General features: G+C 38.2%; 1 protein-coding gene across 1 annotated transcript in view; it reads left to right on the plus strand.

Moving 5' to 3' along the window:
* The window catches only part of DCAF6 (DDB1 and CUL4 associated factor 6), a 134,646-nt gene that overhangs the window by 1,135 nt on the left and 121,969 nt on the right, over window positions 1–11,542 (plus strand). The window lies entirely within an intron of this gene.

Here is an 11,542-nt window from a genome sequence, read left to right on the forward strand (position 1 = left end):
GTGTGTGTGTGTGTGTGTGTGTGTGTGTGTGTGTGTGTGTGTTAAAGATAGGACAGACAACATCCAATGAAATGTCTTCTCAGTTTTATCATTGTGGGCAATTTGTAACTCATTTGGTTTTGACTTAAAGTAAATAGAAGAAAACGTAATCTCGTTTCAGCCAACAGTTTTGGGTTTGTAACTTAATTGAGAGAAGCTAGTCTGCATTCATTATGTTTTCTTGTCTTTGTTTATTTTAAGTAACATCTAAGGGGTTTCAAAAAGTTCGTGGAAAATTTTAAAAGTCTCTTCATTCCATTTTCCCACATATACTTTGAAGCCCCTTCATATGTACCAGTTCGTCTTGTAATGACTCAAGCAACAGAATAAAAACTCAGTGAAGCAAAAATCTCCCATGCCGGTTTCATTTCCAACCTGTAAGAAGTAGGAGTGTATCCGTGGGCTGAATGTTCTTTTAGACCTTTTTCTTTGCATTCTTACAAGTACATATAGGTACAAGATAGAAATGCTATAGTTGTGTGGGTCCTGCCAACAGGGTGTTAAAATTGTGAACGCATGTGTGTATTCAGTCTTTTAAGCTTTTGCATCGTATTGAAAAGTAGAAAGGTACCCTAGTCAGTTCATCTGTTTTCTTAATGGACATTGGATGTTACCACCTTCATGGAAATGAGCGTCCTTGGACATGCCTTTGGTGAATTTGTTCTGGGATAGGTACCGGGAGTAGTGATTAATTTTAAATTTGTAGAGTTGTGTATAAACGTAAAATTCTGGAGTTTTATAAAAACCATTTTTAAAAGTGTGCATTATGAGGGGAGCTTCCATGATCTTGTAATTCCATTCTTTCATGAACTTTTTGAAAACCCCTTCATATTTCTTTTAAAATTCATTTTCTGAGAAAGAACTTAACTGTAGCTTAATAAAGAAACTCACATCTTTGCATGAATAGATTTATAATCTGCTCTTGTATCTCACTTGGGCAGTTTAAATGACTATTTTCCTTTCAATTTATAAATTAACTCTTTCTTTTATTTCATTTAGTGCTCCTGTATTTGTGCTTAATTTCATTGAAAACCCAAAACCAAACTCTGAGTTGATGCCATTGCACAGTGACCCTGTAAGACTATATCTCACATTTTCTTGTTTCCTTCTCACTCTCATCCCCCCAAAGAAGCCCTGGTGGCACAGTGGTTAAAGCGTTCAGCTGCTAACGGGAAGGTGGGTGGCTTGAAGCCATTAGGTGCTCCAAAGGAGAAAGGTATGGTGTGGCAGTCTGCTTTCTTAGAGATCTCCAGCCTCAGAAACCCCAAGGGGCAGCTCTGCTCTGCCCTATAGGTTCAGGATGATGCCAGATAACAATGGGTTTGGTTGCCACTGAGGTGGATTTTGTGTATTGTGTGGAGCTGGATTAAAGGGTAAAGTTTGACTGACTTGTATACAAAGTGTGAATAGTTGAGTTCAGATATATGCATATTTGTACAAGGAGTTTTCTTTATCTTAAAACATACATGAAGTCATTTATAATAAAACAAAAATTAAACTTAGTGCTATGGAGATGACTCAAAGTGACCCTATAGCACCAGGGTAGAGCTGCCCCTGTGAGTGTCCAAGGGGAACTCTTTTTTTTTTTTTCTTTAATCTTCATGACTGATGAAAAAAATTTTAACAGCTTTATTAGCATTTCATCCACATGTCATACAATTCAATAATTCAATCATATCAAGGAGAGTTGTATAATTGGTGACATATTCTAGAACATTTTCTTCCATGTAGCCATTGTTATTCATGTAATTTTTTTCTAATTGTGGCAAAAATACACACAACAAAATATTCTCCAATTCCACAACTTCTACTTGTATAATTCAGTGCTATTGATTATACTCTGTGTGTTGTATAACCATTATTGATAACCTTTTCCAAGTTATTCTACCAGCATTGACATAAACTCCGTGTCCCTACTTCATTTGTGGTAACTGTTGCTCAAGTTTGGCTTCTTTTTTTCATTTGTATTTTTCTTGATAAAGTATTCACATATCATGCACTTCCTTGGTGAAATCACTTTTAAAATGACACACACACACATATGTAATCACAATCAGTTCTTTTGTTCCCCCCACCCTAAGACTGTAACTCTTTACAGAAGTAGAAAGCCGGGTCTTTCTCTGGAGAGTGGCGGTAGCTTTGAACTGCCCTGGCAGTTAGCAGCCCAATGCATAACCTCTAACCCACCAGGGCTCCTGAGCTAATTATTAGATTCCGTCTAGAGCAGTGGTTCTCAACCTAGTTAATGCCACGACCCTTTCATACAGTTTCTCATGTTGTGGTGACCCCCAACCATCAAATTATTTTCATTGCTACTTCCTAACTGGTTTTACTACTGTTGTGAATTGGGCGACCCCCGTGAAAGGGTTGTTCTACCCCCAAACAGGTCGCAACCCACAGGTTGAGAACTGCTGCTCTAAATAGAAAGCATGATTAAAAGTCTGACCTGGTGGAACAAACTCCAAATGCACTACGGGTTGACATTTTCATCCATTTGGGAAGTTGATGGACTTCCAGATGAGGTTTGTCATCAGTCGACATTTCACCTTTTTTGAAATGAGAAAACCACTTATACACTTGAGTTTTTCACATAGTGCTTGCTGTCCTTGGAAGCTGTGTTCCACACCACACCAGTTTCTGCAGCATTTTCCCCAAGTAGGAAACAAAATATCACAGCCACACCCTGTTCTCTTAAATCTGACATCACAAACAATGAGGTTTGAGGAAAACTCCTTTTATAAAGCAGTTCACTGTGACCAGAGAGAACCTTCCCGTAGATGATGCCAGTACTATGAAAGCTCCGCCTGGGGAGCTTTGTTCCGTTGTTGTTGTTGTTGTTGTTGTTGTTGTTTGGGGAGGTTAATCCCCTAGTACACAATATAATTAGCATAATCTTGGAATAGCTATCTTTAAAAGTGACTTTCTAAGATAGTTTTTGAAACTAGCCTATAATATCTTGGTCTTCACTTAGCAAATCTCTGACACCATTAGTATACCTAAGTCTTCCCTTCTAAACTACTGAGTTGAAAGTGAAGAAAGGCAGACCCATCTGAGGAGTGCATTCATTAATGAAATCCTGGACTATGACTTTTGAAGTGCTCCTTAAGAAACTTTTTAAAATACCGAGAACTGTTCATGCATTTAAAAATAAATGCCCACATTCCTGTGTTGGTAAGCATTTTAATTCTATTTATCTGTAATACTACAAGTTAATTATTTCTCACTTGTTTTCATTGTATTTCTATTAATGAAATTGGTAAAATTGGTATGGCAGAATTGATGGTAGTTTCTTATAACCTTTACATTTTAAACTTTCACCACAGAATGTGTCTTTCTTGTAGTAGTGTACGAGCTTTGTAACTGAATTTTATTTAAATCTGATTGATTACTTCTCTTCTTCCAATCCAAGAAAATGCCAGCTTAAAAACATTTTTTTAAGGGTTGGAGATAATTTGTCTTATGTTATTTAGGAGGACAGATTTGGGTTTATCTGTAGCCCCCAGATTCACAAGTTCACTTGAGCAAATATTTTTTGGCCTATCATGGATTCAGTGGTAGTTAGAGTTTGTAATGTTTTCTGTTGTTAATAATGTTTTATGTAAAAGTTTACACAGCATATTAGGGATTGTAGTCTTTATGAGCATGCTCTATGTTCTAATATAGGGTTGTTTTTTTTAAAAAAAGAATAATTGTCCAGAGTCAGTAACAACTATAGATTTAAGTGTTTGTTTCTTAAGGTACTGTATACTCACCGCAGAGCCTTGGTTTTGATGTGTAGTGGTTGTTATAATTTGTTAGGCACATACATTCTATTTTAATATATATATTAATGTATACATAATTAGGTAAAGGTAAACATTGCTTATAAAAGAAATTTATTTCTCTACATTTTCTGTGATTTAGTTTATAAGTTCTACTAATTTCTCTCATTTAAAAAAAATACTCTTTTTTTTTTTTTAATTTTTAAAACTGTAATTGGGTATTACCAAAGTAAAGGAACACCTCTTAAGTTAAGAGTGCAAAATGAAAGTTCATTAAAATTAAAAAAATATGATTGCGTATAATTTTAGCTTAAACTTTCTGAAAGGAGCCCTGGTGATGTAGTGAAATTACAGGAAAATAACTGAAGATAAAGTAATTTTAAAGAACTTTTTCAGGGCAGGTTGTATAATGTATAAAATGTCTAATATGAAATAATGTGCTCAAACTATGATTAGGCAGCCAGTGACAATTTCTCAATAGAAATCGAATGAACTCTGTAACGTTTGGAAGTTTGAATATTGCTAGAATCAGTTTGTATTGAGAAAGTGATTTTGCATTTAAATGACTATTAGCATACCCCAACTATGTCAGTATTCTAAAATACCAGATTCTTCAAATGTGTTACCTATTTAGAATCTATTTAGATGAAAGTAAGTTCTAACTTTTAGCCCCTGAGGAAAAATTAGTGGAATATGTGTATTTTTATTTTAGTCTTGACATTTCGATCAAGGCTGAAACATAGAGGTTTTACTAATGAAAAGTAACTATCAACTATAAAGCTGACAAATATAAACTAGAATATCCGATCATCTCTTAAAATAGACCACCAATGAGCTATTAGCAATCCTGTCAACTGCAGACAATGTTATAGTGCTGCTATAGATTTCGTTCCTTCTTGCTGTAGGCTGAATTAACTTGTACTTAAAATAAGAGCTTCTGAAAGCATGGAATGTGTATTACTATAATATGTTTTAAGTCAATATTTTTCAAATATCTTGATTGTGAAGTGCCCTAAGAATACATGTATATGTGGCAACTCCTGATGCACAACAGAAGTAAGAGACTCCAACTGGTACTTATTAGATGGAATGGTTGTGTCTGTTATTCTGCATGGTGCTGTTACAAATGTCGGTATTGGTGCAGAATACCAACTAGTGAGTTTTGGGAGCTACAAACTTGTTCTAGATGGTTTCTATAACATACTATATTCATGTATTAAAAAGAGCTGTGTAATCATCACCACAATCAATTTTAGGAGATTTCTTCTTCCTCGTACTCATTGTTGACCAGGAAAAGATGAAGCTGTATGCTTCCACACCGATGTTCAGCCCTGGAAAACTTTGGGAGAGTTCTATTCTTTTCTAAAGGGCGCTGAGAAACTTGACTCCGTGGCAGAGGGTTTGGCTTGGGTTTTGGAATAATGCTGCTGCTGCACATCTTTCATCCTTATACTTTAAGTGTTCAGGCTTACACAGTATTCTGTTTTAGGAGTTAGACATACATTCATAATCTGATAAATATGTTGCAAATATTTATTCTCAGTTGGTGTCTTGACTTTTCGTGCTGGGAGGGTCTTTTACAGTTATCCATGTTTTTGAAAGTTCACTCTGTGCCAGTTCACTTTCTCTAAGACCTTCATTAATACTTGCTTTTGCTAGTTGAGAGAAATTCGGAGAGGAGTTTTGGTTTTATGGGGGTAAAAAAGGTGCAGCTATTATTCAACATTTGTTTTGCAGTGACCTTAAAGAAGCAGCGTGCACCCCAAGCAGGAGTAAACTGTGCTTAGCATCTCGACATCATGCTGCCAAAGCTTTGAACTTTGTTTTTGAATACTGCATGCTAGTGTTACTTCAGGTTCTATGTGCTATTTGTTAATGACATGGTTATTTTTCGGGTCTGAGAATGTTCCAAAACTCTCCTAATATAAGCTGATGATAATTGCTTCATCACTTTACACCTTTTTGACTTATAGAGAGTTTTATAGGGGTCCTGCGCTTTCAAATATCAGGGGAAACTTGTAGTTTAGTCTGTGCTTTTTGTGTTCTAAGAATCTTTACCTAATCTGAGCTGCAAAGATTTCTATGATTTCCCCTTAAACTGTAGAGCCGTTTCAGAAAAATTGAAATCTTTACTATATTGAATTTTCTAGTTCAGGGATTAGCAAACTTTGTGGAGACTGAAGAGTCAGCCCTATCCCTCACAACACTTTAAAAATTATTCGAGCGCCTTAAGAATATTTTTACAAACATGAAATCACCATTATCTCAATAATATCCTTTAAATTTTTTTCAGTTTTATATCAGAGTACAGAAAGAGGCACTTATGTTTTGAGAGCTGCAGTTTGCTGACCCTGTTTAGTTCATTAACGTCGTATATCAGTCCATTCATTTAGGCTTTTCTGTTTTCTTCCATCAGCGTTTTATATTTTCCTATAGTTTGTTAGATTTTTACCTAACTAGTTTGTTTTCTTTGGCACACTTGCAGGTAGTATCATGTTTAACGTTCATGTCTTCCTTGGTAGAGATCAAGCGTTTTTTAATTTTAGTTTTTTTTTCGTTTCAGTTTGCTCTATAAAGTTGCTGTGAACACTCAATTAAATAAGAAATACTGAACGATTGCTCTTAGATGAGCTTCTTCTGCAAGCCTTTAGTGGTATTTTCATCAACTGATCAATGCATAGCTTTATTTTATGTATGTGTATGTTTACATGTACCTTATATGTGAAGGGCTCCAAAAAGTTCCTGGACAAATGGAATTAAAAATTAATGAGATTTTTTCCCCCCCACAAAATTTGTAAAGCTCTTACGGATCTTTTTGAATCTTTTAACTTTTAACTCACTGCCAAGAAAGCTACCATACACACTTGAGTATAAGCCAACCCAAATATCAGCTCTAATTTTACAAAAAAACTGCATTAAAAACACGGCTTATACACGAGTATACACGGTATATAGCTCCTGCCTAAATGAAACTTACTTGACACACGTTTTCCCTGTGGTGCACATCAGAGCTGTCTTGTGCCTAGGAATACTAGACTGCAGTTCAGTACTGTGCTTGGGGGCCGTTTTTACACAGTGAAATCACCCACAAAATGTAGGGAAAAAAGTGAGAAGCAGGGCTCAAAATAGACCTTGAAGAGGATAATTGTTCAGTACAAGAACTGAAACACGAAGGCAGATTGTGGCCTTGTTTATTCTCACCTTGTAAACTGTATGTTGGACAGTCTAAATATGTTGCCACTGTGCATATATCTGCTAATGACCACTGCCACCGAATTGGCTTGGGGGTTACAAATAGATGTTATTGAGTAGGAAAATTTGTAAATATGGCCCCTGACTGTGCACAGGAATGTGATTCCCCTGTGTACTGACATTGTGTCCTTTGAACTTGTCCACTACATTTGTTAGACCAAGGGATCTGGGGGCTGGGCATCTGGCTGTGTTTTCTGCCAAATGTGACCATTGTTTCTTCCTCTCATACCCATATTGCCTGACTGGCACTATGCCAGTGGTGACAACGGGCATCATTACCTTATTCCTAATCTTAGGCTTTTCCACCATTAAGATGGTTTTAACTGTAGATTTTTTACAGGTGTTGTATATCAAGTTGAGGCAGTTGCCTTCTACTCCGAGTTTGCTGAGCGTGTTGTCATGATTGGATTCAGTTTAAGGCTCAGACAGTCTTGGTAAAGGTTGTTCACTTCATGTCCAGTGCGAGGGCTGGCTGTGCCAAGATGGGGCAGTTGGGAAGTGAGGTTGGTATAGGGGACAGAGGAGCAAGAATAAGCTTCAACCTGTGACTAGGAGCAAACCCCCCAAAACAGACAATTTCTCATTGTTTCCCATCTTATTGTTGGAGTGTCATATAAGGTAAATGAGTGTGCTTTGTCATGGACCTAAACATACAAGTGGGCTAGGATTAAAGAAGCGGTAAAAAAGGATTTATAAGAAAGTAAGGAACAGCAATAGACTTGGTTGCTGACCATGCTAATGAGGTAAGCCCTCAGATAGCAATACTGTGTGAGCTACAAGACCATCTACTCTGATCTTCCAACCAAGAAGGCATCAAGTATCACTGTTGCTTTATATTGCCCTCCAAATATTGCACACAAATGAGTTAGGACTGAACCCTAACCAGAAACATAAAGGGAAGGAAATTCTGGGAAATGTAGTTCAGTCTTGCAAGTTGAAACATTACAAGTGAAACTCTTGCTGCAAGTTTCGTGGTCATAATGGAGGAGGGGCAGTTTGCCTTTGCCTAGAACAGGCCTGATGGCTTCCTGCCTTTCCCCTGGAAACAGCTACGCATTGGTTGTACTTCTCAGAGTTGAGCATCTTCGCCAAGCCTTCTTTCTTCCCATGAGAGAAGGACTTGGAATGTACTGTGTACTTCCAGATTAGGAACTCTCAGGGCTCCTGTCCTAATTCCAGCTGCTTGTGAGCATTTGACGAAAGCCTTTGGAAAAGGGCTGGCAACTAACTCAGTATTGACTGTCTGAGTCCAGGCTTCTCAGAAGTTTTAAGCTGTCCGCTAGTCCGCAGAGCCTTTTAAGAATTCATTTACATTTTTGCTCATTTGTTTTTACCCACTTGCATGGGAGTCACTTCTTTGTCCTATGCTCTGCCAAAAATGAAACTGCTGTGGTGTTGTTTCTCCTTTGAGGGGCTTGTCACTCGCGGGTGTTCAGTTCTCCTGGATACCTGGTAAAATGCCGCGAGAACCAAGAGAGGAGATTATTTGAAGGGGGACAGCAGTCAACTGTGACAGAAAGTACATGAACTCAGGAGAAATGGGCCCCGAGAGAGATGACTGGATTTGCTGACTACCCATGATTTCTGAGAGCAAAACCAATGGAGAAGAGAGGACGGAAGGGGCATGTGGAAAAGGAAGGTCAGGAGGTGAGCTAGGGAAGGCAGCATTCGTAGATGACTGGGAGGTTTAGGTTTAAAATAGCTCACAGGATTAATAGGGAGCCCTGCTGGTCCTCGGCCAGTAACCTAAAGGTTGGCAATGCAGACCCACCAAATACTCTAGAAGGGAGAAGGCCAGGGTGATCTGCCCCTTTGAAGCAGCCTAGGGAATCCTATGGGGCAGTTCTGCTCTCTGAAAGGGGGTTACCATGAATCATAATCATCACAACAACAGAAGTGAAATAAAAATGTGAAAGTGCTTTTCCATCTTCTTTGTATCCTTGGCCATATTCTTTTTCCTTAGCCAACAGAAGTTCCCTCAACTCCGTAGGTCTCACACCTGATCAGATAGTACTAGCACAATCCCATATGTACGTAGGGAGGTATGTCATGCACACCTAGGAATTTTATATATGCTAATTAATTTACTCATAGCAAACCTGCAAAGTCAATAGTTGTATTTTTTTTACAAATATGAAATTAAGGCTCTGAGAGGTTAAATACTTCACCCAAGGTATATTTAGAAGCTTCCAAGCTTGATATTTAAATCAAGATATAACAGTTTTTGTCCCAAACAAGTTTAATAAAGAATATCTAGAGTTTAATAATTATGTTATAACATATTATAAAATATATGCATATGTAATAAATTATGTATAATACCATCTAATTTATTCTGACCCATAGTGACCCTATTTAGGCTTTCTGAATCTGTTTATCTGTATGGGAGCACTTAACCTCGCCTTTCTCACTTGAGCAGCTAGCTGGTGGGTTTCAACTGCTAACCTTGCAGTTAGTAGTCCAGTGCTTACCAGACAGTGCCACTAGGGCTCAAAATACATTATCTAGCCATTAAAAATGGACCTTAGCTCACTATTTGTCATTGGAGTATTCACTGTATTGCTGTGTGAAAACAGACTGGAACAGAGCGAACATTATTTAAATTGATTTATTCACCGATTCCACAAATATAAATTGAGTGCTTACCTTGTGCCAGGCATTGTTCTAGGCACTTTGGTTCCTTGTTTGGGCAAAACAGTAATCGTCTTCTTAGGGACCAAATGGGGAGCCCAGTGGTGCCCTGGTTGAGTTCTCAACTGCTCACTGAAAGATCAGCGGTTCAAATTCATCACCGCTCTGGCTGAGAAAAGACCTGACCCTTGCTCCCATAAGATTCCAGCCTAGGAGACCCTATGGGGTGGGTTTTACTGGCTCCTGTAGAATCTCCGTGAGTCAGAATCAACTGACAATGGGTTTGAGTGTGAGTATAGGGTCACTGTGAGCTGGAATCAGCTTGATAACGCTCACCAACAACAGCATGGAGCTAACAGTCTCTTCATAGAGGGTAGAGTGTCAAAGTAGAAAAAGCATTTAAGCGGTACCTTGGATTGTAGAGAGACTGGAGTAGTGTGCCATAATCATAGGTAAGTTCATTATCGACAAGCATAGAATTGTTGGGAGACAGTTATTCTCCTTGACAGTTGACGTTTTTTGCACTTTCTGGGAACATAGGTCTTTGCTCCTTTTTTCCAGGCCATCTTTTTAAAGGTATTTGTGTAGTGAACAGACTTAAAAGGTAGATTTACAACGTAAGTAAAAAATTACTGATACTAGGGTTCCAGCTCATACATGCATGGGTTTTTCCCCAAAGAAAATATGTTTAAACCTGTCTGTGATCATGGATTTGAGTTAGATTTTAGATCCATTGTACCCTGGTGACAGTGTAGGAATGGAGTGCAACCTGTCAATCAAGTCATAACCTGATGATGTCTCCTGGGGGTGTGGCCTTTTTATGAGAGGCTAGGAACCTCCTTCTCTGCTTTTATACCCTCCCTGCTTGCTGGGATTCTGTGCCTGTCTCCATGGGCAGCCCCACATGGTTCACTAACTCTGGGAGCCAACCTGGGAGCTGTTGGCACCCTGCCAAGTTTCCACTGACTCTCAACACACTGGACTATGATTTTCTTGTGTCCTGCTTCACCTTTCTGAGTCATTGGCCTTTGGCTACAGAGTCTGAAAGCATCAGACCCATGGCTTGAGTTGAACTTAGCTGGGACACCTTCTTTTCTTTTAAAAATAGTTTTATGTGTCAAACAATTTAATCCTTCAATCATATTAAGAGTTCTGCAGTCATCACCATAATTAATTTCAGAACATTTCATCTTGTACTTGTTAGCTCCTTATTTCCCTTCATCCTCCTCTGCCATCTCCCTGGGTGATGATCAATTCAGTTACTATTTTTATACATCTACCTCTCCTGGTTCATATACAGAAAAATCATACAAAACACAAACAAACCTTCCTTCCAACAATGACTAGACAAAACAGAAAAACCTCACTCAATAAGAAAGCAGAAAACATTAGAAACTGAAACAACTTTACAAAATGTCAAAAGGGAGATCAAATGATAAGGTATTATATTTTGACTTCACTACATTTGCTATCTGATAGCAAGGCTACTCACATCCTTCTGCTATGGTAAGAGGGAATTCACTGGCGGCTTAATCCATGAAAGGACCCTGTAAATGGATTGGGGCCTTCTGTCATCAGTAGCTTTCTGAAAACTGGGTGTGCACACTTTAAGCTATGATACCATCACCTTCTTTGGATTTGGATTTTATTATTTATAATCCTTGGATCACATATGCCAGTGTGCTTCTTCTATGTGGATTTAGTTGACGTTTCACTAAGATGGTTGTTTATTTTAACACAAGCCTTCAAGACCCCTGACATTGTTCTTTCTGATGGCTGGGCACCATCTTGTTTCTTTACCACACTTTGTTATAGCACCTTAGGGCACCTTCAAAAAAGATACATCCAAACAGTGGCTT

The sequence above is a fragment of the Echinops telfairi genome, unplaced genomic scaffold, assembly GCF_000313985.2.
Source record: "Echinops telfairi isolate 266 unplaced genomic scaffold, ASM31398v2 ScPeMD7_7424;HRSCAF=8462, whole genome shotgun sequence".
Taxonomy (NCBI): Eukaryota; Metazoa; Chordata; class Mammalia; order Afrosoricida; family Tenrecidae; genus Echinops; species Echinops telfairi.